The following is a 23292-nucleotide window of genomic DNA, read 5'->3' on the forward strand; positions in this document are numbered from 1 at the left end:
GCCATCTCTTACTCACAATGCAATATTCCCCCATAGTTCCCGGCCTAGGCAGTGGTAGAGAGAATAGGTAATTTATGCATCAAGGGAAGGATGGACTTGCCTTCGTTGAAGCTCTCCTGGCACAGAAGATCTACTTCCGGAAGTTCGGGCTCCGGCCCTTCTTCCGGAGCTACGGGATCCGGATCTGCGGCCCCGCTTCTTCTAGGAAACAGGCAATAAAAACAATACATCAATAGTGGTTTACCAATCATAGTGTGTCATTTCCTAACATCATTATTGTATGTAACCTTGGAAATCCTTTTTGATAATTTTTGGTGCATAAAATATTGAGAAAACTATTTAAATGGGAAAAAGGGGTGGAAAAGGAAAAAGAAAAGGGAATTCTTCTTTCCTGGGCTGGGGACACGGTTTTTGGCCCACCCCGGGCGCGAGAGCGCTTACGGCCCAGCTGCGGCCCAAGAGCGAGGGGGGGGGGGACGGCGCTGTGCGCGAGTGGTGACGGCGTCGCTGCGGGCCCACTTGCCAGCGAGAGCGGGGGGGGGGGGAGGAAACCGCGCCGCGGCCAGACGGCGTGGCGAACCGGCTGAGCGAGGGAGAAGGGCCGGTCGCCGGTGAGCTTGACGGCGGCTTGCCGCCGGTGGCCCGGTTCTCGGTCCAAGGGAGGGTGGTTTAGCACGGGCGGAGGCTGGCGATCCTAAGGGTAGGCTCAATTCGGCCGGAGAGGGTTGGGAGGGGGCTGCCCACGGGGAGGGGGCGGAGTTTCGCGGCGGGGATCGCCGCCGGTGGGCTCTGGGTGGGGAACAGGGACTGGGAAGTGGTGCTTCGGGTTCGTGGCCTCGTGAGGGAGCTGCTCGGCTCACTTAATTTCTTGCTGGACCAACGGAGAGGGAGAGGGAGGAGGAGGAAAGGACTCACCGGAGAGGAGGAGGACGACGGCGCTTCGCGAATTGTGCTCGGGGGAGGGGAGGAGAGGGATGGCCGAGGCTGGTGCGAGGAAGAAGGGGCTCGGGGCGAGCCTTTTATAGGCGCGCGAGGGAAGTGGGGGCGGTGGAGCTTCTTGGCTCCGGCGAGCTACACAGTGCCGCCCATAAATGCCGCACAGCGCCGCCGAGGGGACACCATGGCGGGGCGGTACCGGCGAGGACGCTGGTCAAGGGGAGGGGAGGACGGAGCGGTGCCAAACTTCCCTGTGCGGCGAGAAGGCGGAGGGGAGGACGGAGGCGATGGCCGGAGGTGACTGTGGTGAAGGGACGGCGGAAGGACGACGAAGCAGCTGACAAGCGGGGCCACTCTGCCAGAGGGAGCGAGCGCGCGAGAGAGAGAGGGCGGCTGACGGGTGGGGACGCTTTGCTAGAGAGAGGGAGGCGGGGTGCGGAGCGGGCTGGCGCGCGCGCACGGAGGCAGGCCGGAGATGGGCCGAGAGAGGAGGAGCGCGGGCGCGAGGGGGGGGGGGGGGGAAGGCCGCGGGTTTGGGCCGAGAGTCGGCCCAGCAGGGGGAGGGGAGGGTTTTTTTTTCTCTTTTTTTACTTTCTAATTCCTATTTCCCTTTTTGCATCTTTTTCTTTTGAAGAATTTATTTTGTAGATAGTCTAGGTGTTAGAAAATAGAATCTAAGTGAGGTGCTTGTGATCAAACAAAGTGTATGCATATGAAAGAAAATCTAGGGGGGTTCTTGGAATTAGAGGATGAAAGGAGGGGAAAGGGTAGATTAGGGTTTCAAACCTGGGTTAGGATTTTTGGGATGCTACAAACCTACCCCACTTAAAGGAATCTCGCCCTCGAGATTCAGACGGGGCTCGAGAAAAGGTAAGGGTATTCCTTCCTCAGAGAGTCCTCACTTTCCCAGGTGGCTTCCCCTTCTCCATCTCTACTCCACTGAACCTTACAGAGTTTCACTTCTGAGTTGCGGGTCCTTCTAACTGCTGAGTCGAGAATCTTTACTGGCTTTTCTCGGTACTGGAGATCCTTTTGAATCTGAATTGCATCAGCCTCGATGCGGGTTTCTGGTACCTTTAGGCATTTGCGGAGTTGAGACACATGGAACACATTGTGAATATCTGACATGGATTCTGGTAGCTCAAGACGGTAGGCCGCGGGCCCTATTCGGGAGATGACGGGGTAGGGACCGACGAAACGTGGTGCCAATTTTCCTTTCATTTGGAACCTTTTGACACCACGCATCGGGGAGACCTTGAGATAAACGAAATCTCCTTCCTCAAATCTGAGTTCCCTTCGTCTATTGTCTGTGTAACTCTTCTGTCGACTCTGAGCTTCAAGTAGCCTCCTGCGGATTAAAGCGACTTTCTCTTCGGCCTCTTTAACAAAGTCGGGTCCTTCTAGCGTCCTTTCCCCCACATTGGACCACATTAGGGGAGTCTGGCATTTTCTTCCGTACCGTGCTTCGAATGGTGACATCTTGATGCTGGCCTGATGGCTGTTGTTGTACGAGAATTCGGCGTATGGTAAACTAGACTCCCAATCTCTGTCGAAAGTTAACACGCAGGCTCTGAGTAAATCTTCGAGGACCTTGTTGACTCTTTCGGTTTGACCATCTGACTGGGGATGATAAGCGGTGCTGAAATATAGCTTGGTGCCCATTGCTTGCTGAAGGCCCTTCCAAAATTTTGAAGTGAACTGCGTTCCTCTATCTGATACTATCTTCCGTGGAATGCCATGTAGCCTGACTATCTCTTTAAGGTATACTCGGGCAAGGGCGGCTCCTCCAAAAGTGGTCTTTACTGGAACGAAGTGGGCCACCTTGGTGAGACGATCGATTATTACCCATATGGAATCATTTCCTTTCTATGATCTGGGTAGTCTGGTTACGAAGTCCATGCCTATTTCTTCCCACTTCCATTCGGGTATTGGGAGGGGTTGAAGTAGGCCTGCAGGCTTCTGATGTTCGGCCTTTGTTCGCTGACAGGTGTCACATCGGGCCACATACTGTGCTATTTCCTTCTTCATCCCTTTCCACCAGTATCTGGCCTTGAGGTCTAGGTACATTTTGGTGGTCCCAGGGTGGATAGAGTAAGCTGAGTTGTGGGCTTCGTTGAGCAGGGTTTCTCGTGCCTCTCCCACTGGCACACACAGGCGGTTCTTGAACCAGAGGACTCCTTGCTCGTCTGTCCTAAGGTCCGGAAGTTGCTCCTTGCGTGCTCTTCCCACAAGCCTGGCTGTCTCTACGTCCAGGTGTTGAGCCTTGCATATGAGATCTTCTAGATTTGGCTTGACTTCCAGGCTACCGTTGTCTCCCAGACATGCATTCAGCTGAGCTGATTCTTTCTTCCAATCTTCCAGAAGGTTGGTTCCTTTAACCCCGAAAGGTTTTCGGCTGAGGGCGTCTGCTACCACGTTGGCCTTTCCGGGGTGGTAGTGGATTTCGAGGTCATAATCCTTGATCAATTCGAGCCACCTTCTTTGACGGAGGTTGAGGTCCGGTTGCGTGAAGATGTACTTTAGACTCTTGTGATCAGTGAAGATGTGGCATTTGTTCCCGATCAGATAATGCCTCCATATTTTTAGGGCATGCACTATGGCTGCCAATTCCAGATCATGGGTAGGGTAGTTCTGCTCGTGCGGCTTGAGTAAGCGGGATGCATAAGCAATGACTTTCTCATTTTGCATTAAGACACACCCTAAGCCTTGCTTGGAAGCATCACAGAAGATGACAAAATCCTGGTGTATATCTGGCAGAGTCAGAACTAGTGCGGTTGTAAGCTTCTCCTTGATGATTTGGAAACTTTCCTCACATTTGGGGGTCCACACAAACTTATTGTCCTTTTTGAGAAGTTCGGTCATGGGTTTTGCTATGCTGGAGAATCCCTTGATAAAGCGGCGGTAATACCCTGCCATTCCCAGAAAGCTTCGTACTTCACTGACGTTGGATGGTTGCTTCCAATTTGAAACAGCTTCTACCTTGGATGGGTCTACTTCTATCCCTTCTGCGGTCAAGATATGCCCCAGGAAAGCTATCTTCTCTAACCAGAACTCACACTTGCTGAGTTTAGCATAAAGTTGATGTGCTCTGAGTCTTCCGAGGACGATTCGAAGGTGATGCTCATGGTCCTTGCGACTCTTGGAATATATGAGGATGTCGTCGATAAAGACCACGACAAACTTATCCAATTCTTCCATAAATACCTTATTCATGAGGTTCATGAAAAAGGCGGGTGCGTTCGTTAGCCCAAATGGCATCACTGTGAATTCATATTGCCCGTATCTGGTGACGAATGCAGTTTTCTGAATGTCTGCTTCCTTAATCCTTAGTTGGTGATACCCTGACCTAAGGTCTATCTTGGAGAAGTATCTGGCTCCCTGTAGTTGGTCGAAGAGGTCATCGATTCGAGGGAGAGGGTACTTATTCTTGATTGTAACTTCGTTCAAGGATCGATAATCAATACACATCCTCATACTTCCATCCTTTTTGGTAACGAAAAGAACGGGTGCTCCCCAGGGAGACGAACTGGGACGGATGTACCCTTTTTGCTGTAGTTCTGAAATCTGAAGTTTCAATTCTGCCAATTCAGTGGGGGCCATGCGGTATGGTCTCTTTGCGATGGGCGCAGTGCCGGGAATGAGATCTATGTAGAACTCTACTCCTCTTTCTGGTGGCATCCTGGGCAATTCTTCCGGAAATACATCCTCAAACTCCTTGATTACAGACATGCTCTCTGCTGTTAGATTAAACATCATTGGATCGTTTGCGGGCGGTTGGGCTTGACAGGAAACTGCCTTTCCTTGGTGATCTGTGAGGAGAACAGTCTTGCTTGCGCAGCTGATGATACCCTTGTGCTTAGCTAGCCAGTCCATTCCTAGGTGTAACACCCACTTTGTAATTTGCTAGAAAGAATGCCAATAGAGAAAACAATTTCTCCTTATGTGGGTTTAACCTGTGTGCATCATCACATGTGAACACCATGTCCAAGAACAATTAATAAAAAGATATGCTACTAAATCCTTGCATCATGCTGAATATTTTATTTGTGGTGTGCATTTTGTAACAAGAAAATATTAAAGACCAAAAAGGGAAAATTAAATCCTAAAAGAAATTGTAGAATTTAGAAAAGAGAAGAAAATAAGAATTTTGTGGATAAAAATAAGTAAATAAAAATATATTATTCCTCCACTAAAAGCTTAAATTTGTATACTTGACTCAATGGTGAAATTCAAATTCAAAATTTAAATTCAAAATAGTTAGGAATAAAATAAAACAGAAAATAAAACATAAAAGAAAAAGGAAAGGGAAGAAGGCTTACCTGGGCTTCGAAACCTGCTTTCGGCCCACCAAGAAAACATCTCCCGCTCGGCCCAGCATCAACGCAGGCGCGCCGACCGGTGGGCCCGGCACGTCAGTCTCACGTCCACACACCTGCACGCTCGACCTCTGCTTCTTTGGGCCCGCCCGTCAGCGACGATCCCATCTCCTTCCTCAACCTCCCGCGAACTTCACGCTGCTACCCCGCATGGCCGACCGCGTCGCGCCTTCAATCCCGGTGATTGCCGTTGCGATTTTGCCTCGGGTATTTAGGCTTAAGTAGCCGCACCGTGCGCCGAGCCAAACCCTCCACCATCCCGCCGCCAGAGAGACCCGGTCCTGGGAGAGGGTGTTTCCGCCGCAAGCTCTGAGCCATCCATCGCCGCCGTTTTCGATTAACACCGGGGTGCTGCGGGATTGTACTCGGCCGCGTGTGCTAAAGCTCCCCAGGACCTTCTCGGGTGAGGGCGCAGCTGTCCTCAGGTGCGGTGGTGACCGGGGGTCCCGGGATTTCGTCGCCGTCGAATCCACGCCTCCGCCAGACCAATTTTCGCGGCCGCCAACGGTGAGACCTATACGGGTGATCGCGGACGCTCGCCAGGACCGTCGGTGGCCTCGCGGCGGTGGTTTGGCGGCTGGTGATTTCGGAAATTCGACGCCGGAGTGCACGCTTCTCCGCCTGTTCGCCGTGCGCCGTGAACGGAGCTGGGCACCGCCGGATTTAATGTAAGTATCCGCTCCTCATGTTCGCCCCCTTCCCAATTCCATTTCGCACCTAGTAAGCCTAGAAATCGTGCACCGTAGGTTTGAGGGAGAATCCCGGCCATGGCGCCGCCGCGCCAGGTTTCGCGCCGCCGTGGCTCTGGGTGTGCTGCCGTAACGTGGGAGCTCGTGGTTGATGGCGCGCCAGGACCGTAGATCTCTTAATGGATGGCCCTGGTGCGATGATGGGTGGAAGGGTGTTTAGTCCGTTGGATTCCGATCCAGCGGCTAAAATTAGATCGGGTTTAAAGTAGATGTGGTTCGTTCGATCTAAATGGACGGTCCAGATGGCTCTGCGCATACCCCTTTCGCACTGGGTAATCTGGACCGTAGATCGGACGATGTGTGGATAGGAGTAGATTTCGGGTATTTAAAATCTGCACCGTAGATCTTCCATCTGATGGCGCGCGCTGCGTACCGCTTCGTGGTAAGTTAGATTTAATCTGCGCCCTAGAATTCTAATCGGACGGCCCACGTTAGCCCGTACCCCTTCGCGGGTTCACTTTACAATTGAACCCCTCACTTTTTAGCAAATCAACCCGCCATCCTTACGCAGCTGTTCCCTGTGTCTGCGGATTCTTACTCCGTAGCCCCTACGTTTTCCATTTATTGAGGCCCAGTCCAGGATATAATAAAATCAGGAAAAATGATTTATAAATGGGTTTTTAATATGAAAATAATTGCTAGAACTTTATAAATTCATAGAAAATTCATACTAACTCCAAATTAGTCCATTCCAGTCCCTATAATTTTGTAATTTTATTCTTTATCACCTAGAGCCTCTGTTATGTCATGAAAACAGTAAGAAATTTATTTATCACTTAATCCCATTTAAAGCACATTAAACCTTTAAAAATGCATAACTTAAATTCTATAACTCCAAAAATTATGATTTCAGTTCCTAGGTTTTTATTTTAATATGTAGATTATTATTGTGTATTTTGTTTATATGTTTGGTGTAATGTTAATTTCTCTATATGCACTGTGCTTGTTTGTATTGTGGCGAGTAGAAGAACCCGTTGCTGAGGATCCTGGTGAGCAGCAGGTTGAAGTAGCTGAGCAGGAACTCATTGAAGGCAAGTTGTGCCCTTGACCACTTTTTACCCAATAATGTTCTTTAATATCACTTATCCATGCATAGGTTAATTTTGATGGGACCCAATAGGTTACCCTAGATTGTTTATCTCATTACCTTGTTCACCCCTGAATCACTTGGGTAGTTTGCTATTGCTTTACATGGTTTTGGGATAATCATTTATTACCTCTATGTTCCAGTTATTTTTGTTATTCTATTTATGTTCATGTTGAGATCATTAATGTTAATTGGAACATAGAGCTTAACTTGAGAACCACGTGCCACCACAAGGGTTTAATGGGACGCCCTTGGCTGATTAACTAGGAAAGCTAGTGGAAGACTACCTTACCCGAAAGGGGCAAGGGCAGTAGGGGAGAGGTCAGTGCGGGGAGGTCCCTGGTTGATTTTGCTGCGATGGCGGTCAGCCAGGAACCCTGTACTGGATCTTCCCATAAACTGTAGCGGGTTTTCGGAAGCTAGTGGAACTTTGTAAAGGCCTCGTAGTGTTGCCCTGCCGCGCTTCCTAGGTAGAGGTGTATGGGATTCATGACCCCTTGGCAGATGGGTAACATGACTTGTGGGTAAAGGGTACAACCTCTGCAGAGTGTAAAACTGGTATACTAGCCGAGCTCACGGTCATGAGCAGCTGAGGACTCTCTGATGTTTAAATTATGGAACTTAAATTCAATTTTGTCATTTGCATTGCATGGGTTTGTTATTAATTTTGTTCTATTACTTTACTTATGGTTTGGTATTTACTTACACTTAGTAACTGCTAATAAAATTTTGACCAACTACTTAAAAGCAATGCTCAGCTTTAACCCCTATCATTGATCAGCCTTACACTTCACATGAGCTCCCACCTTTGGTGAGTTCATGTCACATTATTCCCCACAACTTGTTGAGCGATGATCATGTGTGAGCTCACCCTTGCTGTCTCACACCCCCCCCCACAGGAGATGATCAGGTGGTTCAGGAGGAGCCGCCTAACACTGAGGAGTTCGATCTGATCTAGGTGGCGTTTCCCAGTCGACATTGGCGCCGACGATCCTTAGTTCGTTTTATCTTTATTATGTTATTTTGTAATAAGTCTTCCGCTATGTAACAAGTACTCTGATGTTTTATGACATTTATCTCTATACACTCTGTTATTATATATGTTGTCTTCTTGGCGCATGTATGAGATGCACCCGGTTTTGTCCCTTTAAAGCCAGGTGTTACAGAAGTGGTATCAGAGGAAATGTTGACTGTAGGACGAAACCTAGATAGAAATGGACAACCCTCACTTACTTACCTTACTCTGACTCATTCTATACTTATCTAATCTTGATCTTGTCTCACCTTCTGCTACTCTACTCTGGTTAATCTTAACTTTTCTACTCTAAGACAAGATGGATTTCACACCTTGGAATCCTACATCTATGATATTTTACGAGATAGGGAACCTAAGACAAAATTAAAACTATTTTCTCTATTTAAAATGTTGGTTGATTGTTCTGATGATAAATGTCTGATTTGCTTCTTTGATTGATTGAAACATTATAGTTGGGCATCTTAGCATGTACCACCATAAGGTAATGTATTAGCTTTAGTAGGTGACACACTAATCTACTTAGCTAATAAATCCCCTACAGTAACATTTCTCGTAATTACACGCCTTGTCTACAATTCTTTCTTTCTTACCCTGTATTTCTAACCCAGATGGGCTACCCCTATAGTGTTAGAAGAGAGCACTATAGACGTGATCCTTGGTATGTTATGGTTAAAAAAGGCAAAGGTAATTTATACACTATGCTAAAGGAATCGTAGAACTCACCAGTTCCAAAGGACAAAGCTTTGAAGTTGAAGTTGCAGTAACTACCACCATCAGACTAGTGGCATTCTTAGTAGATGGAAGTTTGTTGGTGAAAGCATCCGTGCGGTTAGAGATTTTTCCGGATGTCTTTACAGAGGGGTTACCAGGGATGCCACCGGAGAGGAAAGTTGAGTTTGTCATTGATCTCTTACCTAAGACTGCTCCTATTTCTAAACGGCCATATAGGATGTCCGTAGAAGAACTAAAGGGACTGAAGAAGCAGTTAATGAAATTACAAGAGGCTGGGTACATTCATCCGAGTTCCTCACCTTGGGGGAGCGCCAGTTCTATTTGTACAGAAGAAGGATGGATCACAAGGGATGTGCGTGGATTATAGGACCCTTAATGATGTCACTGTGAAGAAAAAGTACCCATTACCCCGCATTGAGGATTTATTTGGTCAGATGAGAGATGTAAGGGTATTCTCGAAGACTGATCTCTGATCGGGTTACCATCGAATGAAGATTTGGCCATCGGATATTCCCAAGACGGATTTCTCGACCCAATATGGTTTATGTGAGTTCATCGTTATGTCATTTGGACTAACTAATGCACCAGCCTATTTTATGGATCCGAAGAATAAGGTGTTCATGATCTGGACAGATTCATCGTGGTTTCATCGACAATATTTTTATTTTTCAAGAATGATAGTGATCATGAGGTACATCTGAGATTGGTGCTGCAGAAGCTACGAGATAAACGACTCTACGCCAAGTTCAGCAAGTGCAAGTTTTGGATTGGCGAGGTGCCATTTCTTGGTCATATCATTTCTAATGGTGGAATATCAGTGGATCCTGCTAAGGTTAAGGAGATAATGGAGTGGAGAGTAACCACTACAGTTATGGAGATTCGGAGTTTCTTGGGACTAGCAGGATATTATCGGAGATTTATTGAAGGATTTTCTAAGATTGCTAAACCTATGACTTCGCTTTTGGAGAAAGGAAAAGAATTTAAGTGGGACGAGAAGTGTCAAGACAGCTTTGATCTATTGAAGAAGAGGTTGATGTCGCCACAGGTATTGGTTATGCCAGACCTACAGAAGGGGTTTGACATTTATTGTGATGCATGTGGCCAAGGACTTGGATGTGTGCTCATGCAAGAAGGACATGTGATTGCCTATGCATCTCGTCAGTTGCGGAAGCATGAACTGAACTACCCCACTCATGACTTGGAACTAGCAGCAGTTGTGCATGCACTTAAGATTTGGAGACACTACATTATGGGGACTAAGTGCCAAGTATATACGGATCATAAGAGTTTGAAGTATATATTCACTCAGAAGGATCTCAACCTTAGGCAACGTCGTTGGTTGGAGCTTATAAAGGATTATGATTTGGAGATTCACTATCACCCGGGCAAGGCTAATTTGGTTGCAGATGCCTTGAGTCGCAAGGAGCATGTTCATTCAGCTATTGTTGCCCAGCTACCCGATGAGATTGTTGAGGATTTCAGGAGACTTAACCTGGGGATAGTTGCTCATACTGAAGGAGTTACTATTGATGTGGAACCTACGTTGGAGCAAGAGATCCGCAAAGGACAAATTGGTGATGCTAAAATAAAAGAGATTAAGGACCTGATTACTGAAGGTCGAGTTCCGGAATTTACGGAAGATGAGCAAGGTACTGTATGGTTCAAGGACAGAATGTGTGTTCCTGATATTAAAAGCCTTCGAGAGACTATATTGAAAGAGGCCCATGACTCGGATTATTCTATTCATCCTGGTAGTACCAAGATGTACCAGGATTTGAAGCGAAAGTATTGGTGGTATGGATTGAAAAGAGATGTGGCTGCGCATGTGGCTATGTGCGACGTATGTCAAAGAGTTAAGGCTGAACACCAGAGGCCAGCTGGACTATTGCACCCACTTAAGATACCCGAGTGGAAGTGGGAAGAGATTGGTATGGATTTCATTACTGGATTGCCTCGCACCCAGAAAGGATATGATGCAATATGGGTGATTGTGGATAGATTGACTAAAGTGGCTCACTTTATTCCTGTGAGGACTACTTATAAAGGTTCTCAGCTAGCAGAGTTATATATGGCTCGGATTGTGTGTTTACATGGAGTGCCAAGGAAGATCGTGTCTGATCGAGGTTCGCAGTTTACCTCAAGATTTTGGAGAAGCTTTCATGAGAATATGAGTACAAAGTTGAATTTTAGTACGGCTTATCACCCTCAGACTGATGGACAGACTGAAAGGACTAATCAAGTATTGGAAGATATGTTGAGAGCATGTGCCCTTCAGCATGGAGGAAGTTGGGATAAAAGTCTACCTTATGCTGAGTTCTCTTATAACAATAGCCATCAGGCCAGTCTGAAGATGTCACCTTTTGAAGCTCTATATGGGAGGAAGTGCAGGACTCCTTTGTATTGGGATCAGACTGGAGAGAGACAGTTCTTTGGGCCTGAACTGATCCAAGAAGCAGAAGAACAAGTCTGTATAATTCGAGAGAATTTGAGAGTGGCTCAAACCAGGCAAAAGAGTTATGCTGATAATAGAAGAAGACCACTGGAATTCGAAGAAGGGGATTATGTGTATCTCAAGGTGTCACCACTTCGTGGAATGAGGAGATTTAAAGTTAAGGGCAAATTGTCCCCTCGCTATATTGGACCATTCTTGATCTTTAGAAGAGTTGGGGAGATGGCATACCAACTTGAGTTACCCGCTAGTCTATCAGATGTGCATAATGTGTTCCACGTGTCTCAACTTAAGAGGTGTCTCCGTGTTCCTGAGGAGCAGTTACCCATGGAAGAGCTCAGTGTTCAAGGTGATTTGACTTACACGGAGTACCCGATCAAGATTTTGGATACTTTGACTCGAGTTACAAGAAATAAGGTGACAAAGATGTGCAAAGTGCAATGGAGTCACCACGGTGAAGATGAAGCAACATGGGAAAGAGAAGAAGAGCTTCGCATCGATTTTCCCCATCTTTTCTCTACTTCTTCCTAAATCTCGGGGACGAGATTATTTTTAAGGGGGGTAGGATTTGTAACACCCACTTTGTAATTTGCTAGAAAGAATGCCAATAGAGAAAACAATTTCTCCTTATGTGGGTTTAACCTGTGTGCATCATCACATGTGAACACCATGTCCAAGAACAATTAATAAAAAGATATGCTACTAAATCCTTGCATCATGCTGAATATTTTATTTGTGGTGTGCATTTTGTAACAAGAAAATATTAAAGACCAAAAAGGGAAAATTAAATCCTAAAAGAAATTGTAGAATTTAGAAAAGAGAAGAAAATAAGAATTTTGTGGATAAAAATAAGTAAATAAAAATATATTATTCCTCCACTAAAAGCTTAAATTTGTATACTTGACTCAATGGTGAAATTCAAATTCAAAATTTAAATTCAAAATAGTTAGGAATAAAATAAAACAGAAAATAAAACATAAAAGAAAAAGGAAAGGGAAGAAGGCTTACCTGGGCTTCGGAACCTGCTTTCGGCCCACCAAGAAAACATCTCCCGCTCGGCCCAGCATCAACGCAGGCGCGCCGACCGGTGGGCCCGGCACGTCAGTCTCACGTCCACACACCTGCACGCTCGACCTCTGCTTCTTTGGGCCCGCCCGTCAGCGACGATCCCATCTCCTTCCTCAACCTCCCGCGAACTTCACGCTGCTACCCCGCATGGCCGACCGCGTCGCGCCTTCAATCCCGGTGATTGCCGTTGCGATTTTGCCTCGGGTATTTAGGCTTAAGTAGCCGCACCGTGCGCCGAGCCAAACCCTCCACCATCCCGCCGCCAGAGAGACCCGGTCCTGGGAGAGGGTGTTTCCGCCGCAAGCTCTGAGCCATCCATCGCCGCCGTTTTCGATTAACACCGGGGTGCTGCGGGATTGTACTCGGCCGCGTGTGCTAAAGCTCCCCAGGACCTTCTCGGGTGAGGGCGCAGCTGTCCTCAGGTGCGGTGGTGACCGGGGGTCCCGGGATTTCGTCGCCGTCGAATCCACGCCTCCGCCAGACCAATTTTCGCGGCCGCCAACGGTGAGACCTATACGGGTGATCGCGGACGCTCGCCAGGACCGTCGGTGGCCTCGCGGCGGTGGTTTGGCGGCTGGTGATTTCGGAAATTCGACGCCGGAGTGCACGCTTCTCCGCCTGTTCGCCGTGCGCCGTGAACGGAGCTGGGCACCGCCGGATTTAATGTAAGTATCCGCTCCTCATGTTCGCCCCCTTCCCAATTCCATTTCGCACCTAGTAAGCCTAGAAATCGTGCACCGTAGGTTTGAGGGAGAATCCCGGCCATGGCGCCGCCGCGCCAGGTTTCGCGCCGCCGTGGCTCTGGGTGTGCTGCCGTAACGTGGGAGCTCGTGGTTGATGGCGCGCCAGGACCGTAGATCTCTTAATGGATGGCCCTGGTGCGATGATGGGTGGAAGGGTGTTTAGTCCGTTGGATTCCGATCCAGCGGCTAAAATTAGATCGGGTTTAAAGTAGATGTGGTTCGTTCGATCTAAATGGACGGTCCAGATGGCTCTGCGCATACCCCTTTCGCACTGGGTAATCTGGACCGTAGATCGGACGATGTGTGGATAGGAGTAGATTTCGGGTATTTAAAATCTGCACCGTAGATCTTCCATCTGATGGCGCGCGCTGCGTACCGCTTCGTGGTAAGTTAGATTTAATCTGCGCCCTAGAATTCTAATCGGACGGCCCACGTTAGCCCGTACCCCTTCGCGGGTTCACTTTACAATTGAACCCCTCACTTTTTAGCAAATCAACCCGCCATCCTTACGCAGCTGTTCCCTGTGTCTGCGGATTCTTACTCCGTAGCCCCTACGTTTTCCATTTATTGAGGCCCAGTCCAGGATATAATAAAATCAGGAAAAATGATTTATAAATGGGTTTTTAATATGAAAATAATTGCTAGAACTTTATAAATTCATAGAAAATTCATACTAACTCCAAATTAGTCCATTCCAGTCCATATAATTTTGTAATTTTATTCTTTATCACCTAGAGCCTCTGTTATGTCATGAAAACAGTAAGAAATTTATTTATCACTTAATCCCATTTAAAGCACATTAAACCTTTAAAAATGCATAACTTAAATTCTATAACTCCAAAAATTATGATTTCAGTTCCTAGGTTTTTATTTTAATATGTAGATTATTATTGTGTATTTTGTTTATATGTTTGGTGTAATGTTAATTTCTCTATATGCACTGTGCTTGTTTGTATTGTGGCGAGTAGAAGAACCCGTTGCTGAGGATCCTGGTGAGCAGCAGGTTGAAGTAGCTGAGCAGGAGCTCATTGAAGGCAAGTTGTGCCCTTGACCACTTTTTACCCAATAATGTTCTTTAATATCACTTATCCATGCATAGGTTAATTTTGATGGGACCCAATAGGTTACCCTAGATTGTTTATCTCATTACCTTGTTCACCCCTGAATCACTTGGGTAGTTTGCTATTGCTTTACATGGTTTTGGGATAATCATTTATTACCTCTATGTTCCAGTTATTTTTGTTATTCTATTTATGTTCATGTTGAGATCATTAATGTTAATTGGAACATAGAGCTTAACTTGAGAACCACGTGCCACCACAAGGGTTTAATGGGACGCCCTTGGCTGATTAACTAGGAAAGCTAGTGGAAGACTACCTTACCCGAAAGGGGCAAGGGCAGTAGGGGAGAGGTCAGTGCGGGGAGGTCCCTGGTTGATTTTGCTGCGATGGCGGTCAGCCAGGAACCCTGTACTGGATCTTCCCATAAACTGTAGCGGGTTTTCGGAAGCTAGTGGAACTTTGTAAAGGCCTCGTAGTGTTGCCCTGCCGCGCTTCCTAGGTAGAGGTGTATGGGATTCATGACCCCTTGGCAGATGGGTAACATGACTTGTGGGTAAAGGGTACAACCTCTGCAGAGTGTAAAACTGGTATACTAGCCGAGCTCACGGTCATGAGCAGCTCAGGACTCTCTGATGTTTAAATTATGGAACTTAAATTCAATTTTGTCATTTGCATTGCATGGGTTTGTTATTAATTTTGTTCTATTACTTTACTTATGGTTTGGTATTTACTTACACTTAGTAACTGCTAATAAAATTTTGACCAACTACTTAAAAGCAATGCTCAGCTTTAACCCCTATCATTGATCAGCCTTACACTTCACATGAGCTCCCACCTTTGGTGAGTTCATGTCACATTATTCCCCACAACTTGTTGAGCGATGATCATGTGTGAGCTCACCCTTGCTGTCTCACACCCCCCCCCCCCCACAGGAGATGATCAGGTGGTTCAGGAGGAGCCGCCTAACACTGAGGAGTTCGATCTGATCTAGGTGGCGTTTCCCAGTCGACATTGGCGCCGACGATCCTTAGTTCGTTTTATCTTTATTATGTTATTTTGTAATAAGTCTTCCGCTATGTAACAAGTACTCTGATGTTTTATGACATTTATCTCTATACACTCTGTTATTATATATGTTGTCTTCTTGGCGCATGTATGAGATGCACCCGGTTTTGTCCCTTTAAAGCCGGGTGTTACACTAGGATTACATCAATTCCTTGGGATGGCAAGATGGTTAAGTCTGCCAGGAACACTACCCCACTTAAGAGAATTCTGACTTGGGAGCACCTGAGTTTGCACAGGAGGTCTGATCCCGGGGTTCGGGTGACCAAAGGGATAGCCAGGGGTGTAGAGGGGATGCCATGCTTTTCCACAAACTTAGCGGCTATAAAAGAATGGGATGCTCCCGAATCAAAAAGCACAGTAGCGGGAGTAAATTCAACAAGGAACTCACCGAGCACTACTCCCGGGGCTTGCTGAGCTTCTTGAGCGTCGACGTGGTTGACCCGGGCTCTGCCCTGATACTGAGTCCTGCTCTGCTGGTTGTTTGAAGGAAGTGCCTTGAAGGTAGGTGCCGGTGGAATCTTGGGGCCATTCACCGAGTTAGAGTAGGTTGGTCCGGGTGCCTTCAACTGAGGGCAGTTGTTCTTGAAGTGACTGGGGTCTCCGCAGTGCCAACAGGCGTTTGCTGGCGGCTGGTTGCTTGCAACGGAGGGTGCCTGAAGGGCGCTCTGGCTCTGCTGACTGTAGCGTGATGGAGTGGGTCCAGGTGGTTTATTGAAGCTTGGTCCCCTGGGTGGAAGCCCAAAGGGTCGAGCTCTCTGGTGACGTTCCTGCTGTTGAGCTCGGAGGACCTGGAATTTCCTCTTGATGTGCCCTTTTTCTTCCTCTTTTGCCCTTTCCACTTGGATAGCTTTGTTGGAGAGGTGAGAGAAGTTGTGGAAGTCTTGGTTGGCGAGGATGGTCTTAAGCTCGGGTCTTAATCCTCTCAGAAAACGGGCCATTTTTCTGGCCTCGGTGCTGACATCCTCGGGCGCGTAGCGGGCCAGTTCTGTGAACTTGTGCACATACTCACTGACTGTCCTTCCGCCTTGAGTTAACTCCCAGAATTCATCCTCCTTGAGTTGAACTATCCCCTGGGGTACGTGGTGTTCACGGAAAGCTGCTTCGAATTCTGCCCAGGTAGCATCTCTGACGGCTTCACTGAAAGTGTCCCACCATGCTAAAGCCATTCCTGAAAGCTGATGAGGTGCCAGTTGAACACGCTGATTCTCGGGACAAGCGATGGCTTCCAACTTCCTTTTGATCGTGCGAAGCCAGTCATCTGCATCGAGGGGATTGCTGGACCCCGCGAACGTGGGAGGCTTGAGTCTCAAAAATTCTCCCATCCTGTCTTGTGGCCTTCCACCGCCTGGGCGCTGGTTTTCCAGACTTCGAGTGAGGACTTCAATGAGTCGGGTTTGATTGGCTAGAACTTGGGCTAGGTCTAGTGGTAGTTCCGGAGGTGCGGGGAGGTGGGTCTCACCCCCTTCTCCGCCAGCCTCTCCTTCAGCTCCTAGAGGAAGTCTGGCTCCAATCCCGGAGGCGGTAGGCGTGGTTCTATCCGAAGCCATCTGCCATGGGAAGAGAGTCGCTATTATGCACATGCCATTTTTTTAGCTAGTTATTTTATTCATTACATCAAGCCATTACATAACACAACACCCTGCTACCACAAGTTCATCACACACGAGTGCTATCTAGGGTACTTCCGAACTCCTTCTCTAAGGTGTCCCCAAATTCCTTGAGAAGGTCATCAAGGCTGGCCAGGGACATCTCTTCGGTGTCGGACGGGCTCCTAGGAGGGTTTTCTTCCTTCTGCTCAGTCTGACATCCTTGACTTTTGGTCTTCTTGCGGATTTTCCTTGCGGGGGCGAGCTTCTTCAGTTTCTTGTCATAGTCCAATTTTAGGGTGCGGTAGGCTTCCCGGGTATTGGTCTCTTCGCCTTCAGCCATTGAGAGGCTCTCTTGAAGGGACGCCTTTTCTTCTGAAAGTTCCCTGACTTTTTGCTCTAGGCTTTCCACCCGGGAGGTTAGGGAGGTGCAGTGGAGGGCGAGGTCATCATATTGGTTGTCAAGGGTGTGAAGGTATCCGACCATATATACAATGGTGGGATCATTCTCAATAGGATCTCCTCCTGATAGGGCCTGAAGTCTTTTCCTCCAGGTGGGGGTGTTCTTGTTGCTGGGTGGAAAGTAGCGAAGGGGGGTTTCAAAGATCACTTTGTTGTAGTTCTGACACAGTTGTCGGAGGGCTTTTCGGGCAACATTTTGGCAAGTATCGTGGAAACGGTATCCGGTAACAGTGACTTGGAAGGAAGGATGGTTTGGATAGTTTCGGCTTTCTCCCAGGTAGACTGCCATAGAGCATTTCTCTATTCTGCCTTCGATATGCTCCGTCCAGACGTATTCCGGCTTTTTGCGGATTCCCATGCGAAGCGCACAACTTCGCAAGAGATGCGGGAACCCTTCCACCTCTGAGCAGTAGGAGGTCCTAATGGCCAGAGAGTCTTCCATCTGGAATAGGAAAAGAAGGGTCTTGTTAAAATCAGGGAAGAGAAGAGAAAACTTTTCTTGAGGTAAGAGGTATTTTCTTTTTAGGGCAAATTTCTAAGGTCAGGGCTGCGTCCTACGGCCAGTCCTATGGCTCTGATACCACCTGAAGCGTCCCGATCCTTTGGGACTCAAATGTGAAACAATTACTAGTCCCAGGAGGCTAGTAAACACATTCCTTACTTCAAATAGTACAGAGTTTGGATAAAAATTATTACAATACCGGGGTACAAGCTCGAGAGAGCCAAATTAAGAAACGCAGTAGGAAAATATACTAGCCCAAGCCACAGGCAGAACTGGGTGCAGACACAGCCCTCTTAATCAAGCATAGCAGAAAAGAAGTCCTCGGCTGCTGAAAAACATAAATAACTCTGGGTGAATACACTAGGTATTCCGCAAGCCCACCCCGCTCCCGTAGAGAGAAAGGGACCTATGATATACATGCTCATTTTGGTGGAGTTGTGGTCACTCATCATTTTCTTAGAGAAAGGCAGTTACTTGAAGGTTTTTCCCATAGTCTTAAAAATAACCAAGAACTCAACCGCCACTGAGCTTCCTGCTCCCGTGGCCTCAGTTTCTTTCTTAACACCTATTTATTCACACATTCCCCTTTTCATGAAACTCATAGAAAAAGTTCTAATTGCCATACCATACCAGACTCGTCCATACCAGTGGACACGGACTATTCGAATAGGTTTCAACTCTGCGCAGAGGGGTACACTTTACCCACTAGCCCGGTTTCTGCGATCTCACCGTCGCGAGACCCGAATGCCGGATCTCTTTCCTTACTCGTACGTCCTAACCTCAACGGTTATCCGGAAGGTGTCAGGCCACCACCATGTCCAAACCGGACAAAACTTTCCCCCTCCTTATCCTCCCGGTGCTCCCCAGCCTTCTTAACCCTGGGGTTGGACCGCACGAGTTCGGATTGAGTGACTGCCCACACAGTCTCGAGTGGTTGTACGATAAAGGAGTACAGGTAGTGAAAATGACAAGCCGGTCCTTATATGAGGGGACAATCCTTCTGCTCACGCCTAAACCAGCTGAGCCAACACCTTAGGCCCTCCCCTAAACCAGGGAGTCCCTGATCATCCCACTCCCAGGGTGATGAGGGTGAGTACCCTTTATCATCGCAAAACTTTTCAAAAAGAGACTTTATTTGGAGAAACACATTGCCCTTCTTCCCAATCCACATTTCGTATCTAGAATGTATATGTTAATGCGAGCCATCTCTTACTCACAATGCAATATTCCCCCATAGTTCCTGGCCTAGGCAGTGGTAGAGAGAATAGGTAATTTATGCATCAAGGGAAGGATGGACTTGCCTTCGTTGAAGCTCTCCTGGCACAGAAGATCTACTTCCGGAAGTTCGGGCTCCGGCCCTTCTTCCGGAGCTACGGGATCCGGATCTGCGGTCCCCGCTTCTTCTAGGAAACAGGCAATAAAAACAATACATCAATAGTGGTTTACCAATCATAGTGTGTCATTTCCTAACATCATTATTGTATGTAACCTTGGAAATCCTTTTTGATAATTTTTGGTGCATAAAATATTGAGAAAGCTATTTAAATGGGAAAAAGGGGTGGAAAAGGAAAAAGAAAAGGGAATTCTTCTTTCCTGGGCTGGGGACACGGTTTTTGGCCCACCCCAGGCGCGAGCGCGCGCGAGAGCGCTTACGGCCCAGCGGCGGCCCAAGAGCGAGGGGGGGACGGCGCTGTGCGCGAGTGGTGACGGCGTCGCTGCGGGCCCACTTGCCAGCGAGAGCGGGGGGGAACGGCGCCGCGGCCTGGCGAACCGGCCGAGCGAGGGAGAAGGGCCGGTCGCCGGTGAGCTTGACGGCGGCTTGCCGCCGGTGGCCCGGTTCTCGGTCCAAGGGAGGGTGGTTTAGCACGGGCGGAGGCTGGCGATCCTAAGGGTAGGCTCAATTCGGCCGGAGAGGGTTGGGAGGGGGCTGCCCACGGGGAGGGGGCGGAGTTTCGCGGCGGGGATCGCCGCCGGTGGGCTCTGGGTGGGGAACAGGGGCTGGGAAGTGGTGCTTCGGGTTCGTGGCCTCGTGAGGGAGCTGCTCGGCTCACTTAATTTCTTGCTGGACCAACGGAGAGGGAGAGGAAGGAGGAGGAAAGGACTCACCGGAGAGGAGGACGACGATGGCGCTTCGCGAATTGTGCTCGGGGGAGGGGAGGAGAGGGATGGTCGAGGCTGGTGCGAGGAAGAAGGGGCTCGGGGCGAGCCTTTTATAGGCGCGCGAGGGAAGGGGGGGCGATGGAGCTTCTTGGCTCCGGCGAGCTACACAGTGCCGCCCATAAATGCCGCACAGCGCCGCCGAGGGGACACCATGGCGGGGCGGTACCGGCGAGGACGCTGGTCAAGGGGAGGGGAGGACGGAGCGGTGCCAAACTTCCCTGTGCGGCGAGAAGGCGGAGGGGAGGACGGAGGCGATGGCCGGAGGTGACTGCGGTGAAGGGACGGCGGAAGGACGACGAAGCAGCTGACAAGCGGGGCCACTTTGCCAGAGGGAGCGAGCGCGAGAGAGAGAGAGGGCGGCTGACGGGTGGGGCCGCTTTGCTAGAGAGAGGGAGGCGGGGTGCGGAGCGGGCTGGCGCGCGCGCGGAGGCAGGCCGGAGATGGGCCGAGAGAGGAGGAGCGCGGGCGCGAGGGGGGGGGGGAAGGCCGCGGGTTTGGGCCGGAAGTCGGCCCAGCAGGGGGAGGGGAGGGTTTTTTTCTCTTTTTTTTACTTTCTAATTCCTATTTCCCTTTTTGCATCTTTTTCTTTTGAACAATTTATTTTGTAGATAGTCTAGGTGTTAGAAAATAGAATCTAAGTGAGGTGCTTGTGATCAAACAAAGTGTATGCATATGAAAGAAAATCTAGGGGGGTTCTTGGAATTAGAGGATGAAAGGAGGGGAAAGGGTAGATTAGGGTTTCAAACCTGGGTTAGGATTTTTGGGATGCTACACTTGTCCACTTCATGTTTAAGCTGCTGCTGCTGTTGGCTTCTTGCTTTGATGGTTGGCTGCTGCACAACACAGTTGCTGGCACAGCTCACCTATTAGGCAGCTTGCCGAAGCCGAACAATGTGATTATTGTTTTATTCTTTTGGTTTTCTGTGCAATTATTCATGTATTAATGTTTTAATGGATTAGAGACGGTTTTAGGCAAAATGTTGCCAATTTTTTTAAAAAAAATTGAATTTGGTCAGATATTTCCAATATTTCCGATATATCGTGTTTATCTATGACCTCCGATTTTTTTGGTTTTTCGATACTGAAAACAGTGCTCCTAGGCGCCTCCAACAAGTACACAAGAACAGCCAACAAGTCCATACATCATTTGGATCAATTCTTTCTCTCCCTCTCTTGTGTATCTCTCTAGTTTGTGTAGAGGCGAAGTTATAAGCCTTTAGAGAGAGGGGAAGTGCTGCTGAGAGCTAGAGCAAAATCTTGGACGCATTGTTACTCTGCCGCAGTGCTGCCAAGAAGATTGTAAGCAGCCACAACATCGTTGTAACTGATATCAACATAGTGGAAGGCTCTATCTGTCGCACTGACAGATCTAAGCAAACAGAGGAAGGAGTTGAAATAGACTCCAAGCCAAGGTGTGGCTAACTCCAACGAGGACTAGGCAAGCATTTCAGGCTTGGCCGAACCTCGGGATAAATCCCTATGTCTATGTGCTCTGCTCTATGTTGTGTGCTGTTTCTCTGTCTCATTTGCTTTTTTATACTTGCACTTCAATACTTATATGTGGTACAAGCTATCTTCGAAGTGCAGGGTATTTTAAGACAGGAACTTCAATTCCGCTGCAACCTACTCGAAGGGTCTTTCATTCCACTGCGATCCAGCCTTTGAGTAGAGTAAAAATTTCTAGTTTTTACAGTGATAATTATTATTCGCCTATTCACACCCCCTCTAGGCGACATCCAGATCTTGTTCCCGGGCATAGGGAACTTTCACATACAGGCATAAAATTACTCACTCGCCCCACAATACCGATAATATACACATTTGTCTGCTTCGTTCACAACAAAACCGACTGATGTCAAAGTTGTATTGAACTTTTCATACCATTGCTGCTTGTTTTAGGCCATATAAAGATTTCAATAATCTACGCACCATGCCTTCTTGACCATTTGCTACAAACCTGGTTAGCTGCTCCATATAGATTTCCTCATCTAGCTCTCCATTTAGAATGTTGTCTTAACATCCATTTGATGAACACGAAGACCATGAGAGGCAGCCAGATAAAGTAGCACACGAATTATGGTCAATCGAGCCACAGGTGAATAATTATCGAAGAAATCCTCACCTTCGCCTGAACCTGTCCTCGGGCGAAGGCAGCGCTCGAGAGAAATCCTTGTCTCGCCCGAGGGCCCCTCTTCACGAAACGACAGTTTCCGCCTCGCTCGAGCCCGTCTCGGACAGGAGGACAGGCCCGAATCCAGCCTCCACTAAAGGCCTCGAGAACCATGGAGACATGCACATTAAATGCGACGATTCAGATATCTACCCCACGTGACACCGTAGTCGGACAGGGAGCGATGGGACCCTGGTCCCATATACTTTCACCAACTACGATGACGCATGCTCGAGAATAACAGCCACTGCTCCCCACACTGACTATTGTACTTGAACAACTCCGAATGGGACATGCACATGTCTGGGCACGACCTCACCCTCGGGAGGGAACTCTGCCTCGTCCGAAGATGGCCTCGTCCTTAGGAGAAGACTACGTCTTGCCCGAGCTCGGCTTCGACCAACTGCCCTAGCAACAACTCCCCGCGAATCCCGAAGGAGGCCACTCTGACAACTGTATGCCCCGAGGCAGGCTCGACCAAGGCCTCGGGAGGAACCTCTGTCTTGCCCGAGCCTGGCCTCGGTTCAGATAACAATGACAAAAGGACGCCACCAACTCCTCCACGAAGACTGCTGACAACGGGATGGCTACATAAAACTACACGACCGACGTCAAGTCTACTTTACGCCATAAGGGGTGAATTACCATGCGCTTTTCGCCATACTCATCATTGTTTCAACAACTACGACCTGGACAACACATCCACGAGATAGTCTCGGGTACGCGTCCGAGCCCCCGACCCAGGCCTTGATTCTTTGCTCGATTAAGATTCGAGGTACAGGGGCCAGATGTCCTCCCCTTGGTCCAAGTCAACCGTCAGTACAAAGGGCATTCCATTAGCCATGTCGGCTACAGGGGCTCGGGCTCGCCCCATCTCCTGAACATGAAAAACCGTGGCGCACCTGGGATCCCTCCTTGAGGCTATAAAAGGAGGATTTCAGGGCTTCCGAAGGGGAGGAGAGCATTTCACCAGTTTTCATCCTCCATGACCGATATTGGCACTCACCTCAATCACCATCAGGGACTTGCGATCATCTCCCTCTCCCGTCCAGCTTATACCCCTACCGCAAACACTTAGGTGTGAGATAATTTAAGTCTCATCCCCCTCCG

This window comes from Zea mays, chromosome 8 (genome assembly GCF_902167145.1).
Source record: "Zea mays cultivar B73 chromosome 8, Zm-B73-REFERENCE-NAM-5.0, whole genome shotgun sequence".
NCBI lineage: Eukaryota > Viridiplantae > Streptophyta > Magnoliopsida > Poales > Poaceae > Zea > Zea mays.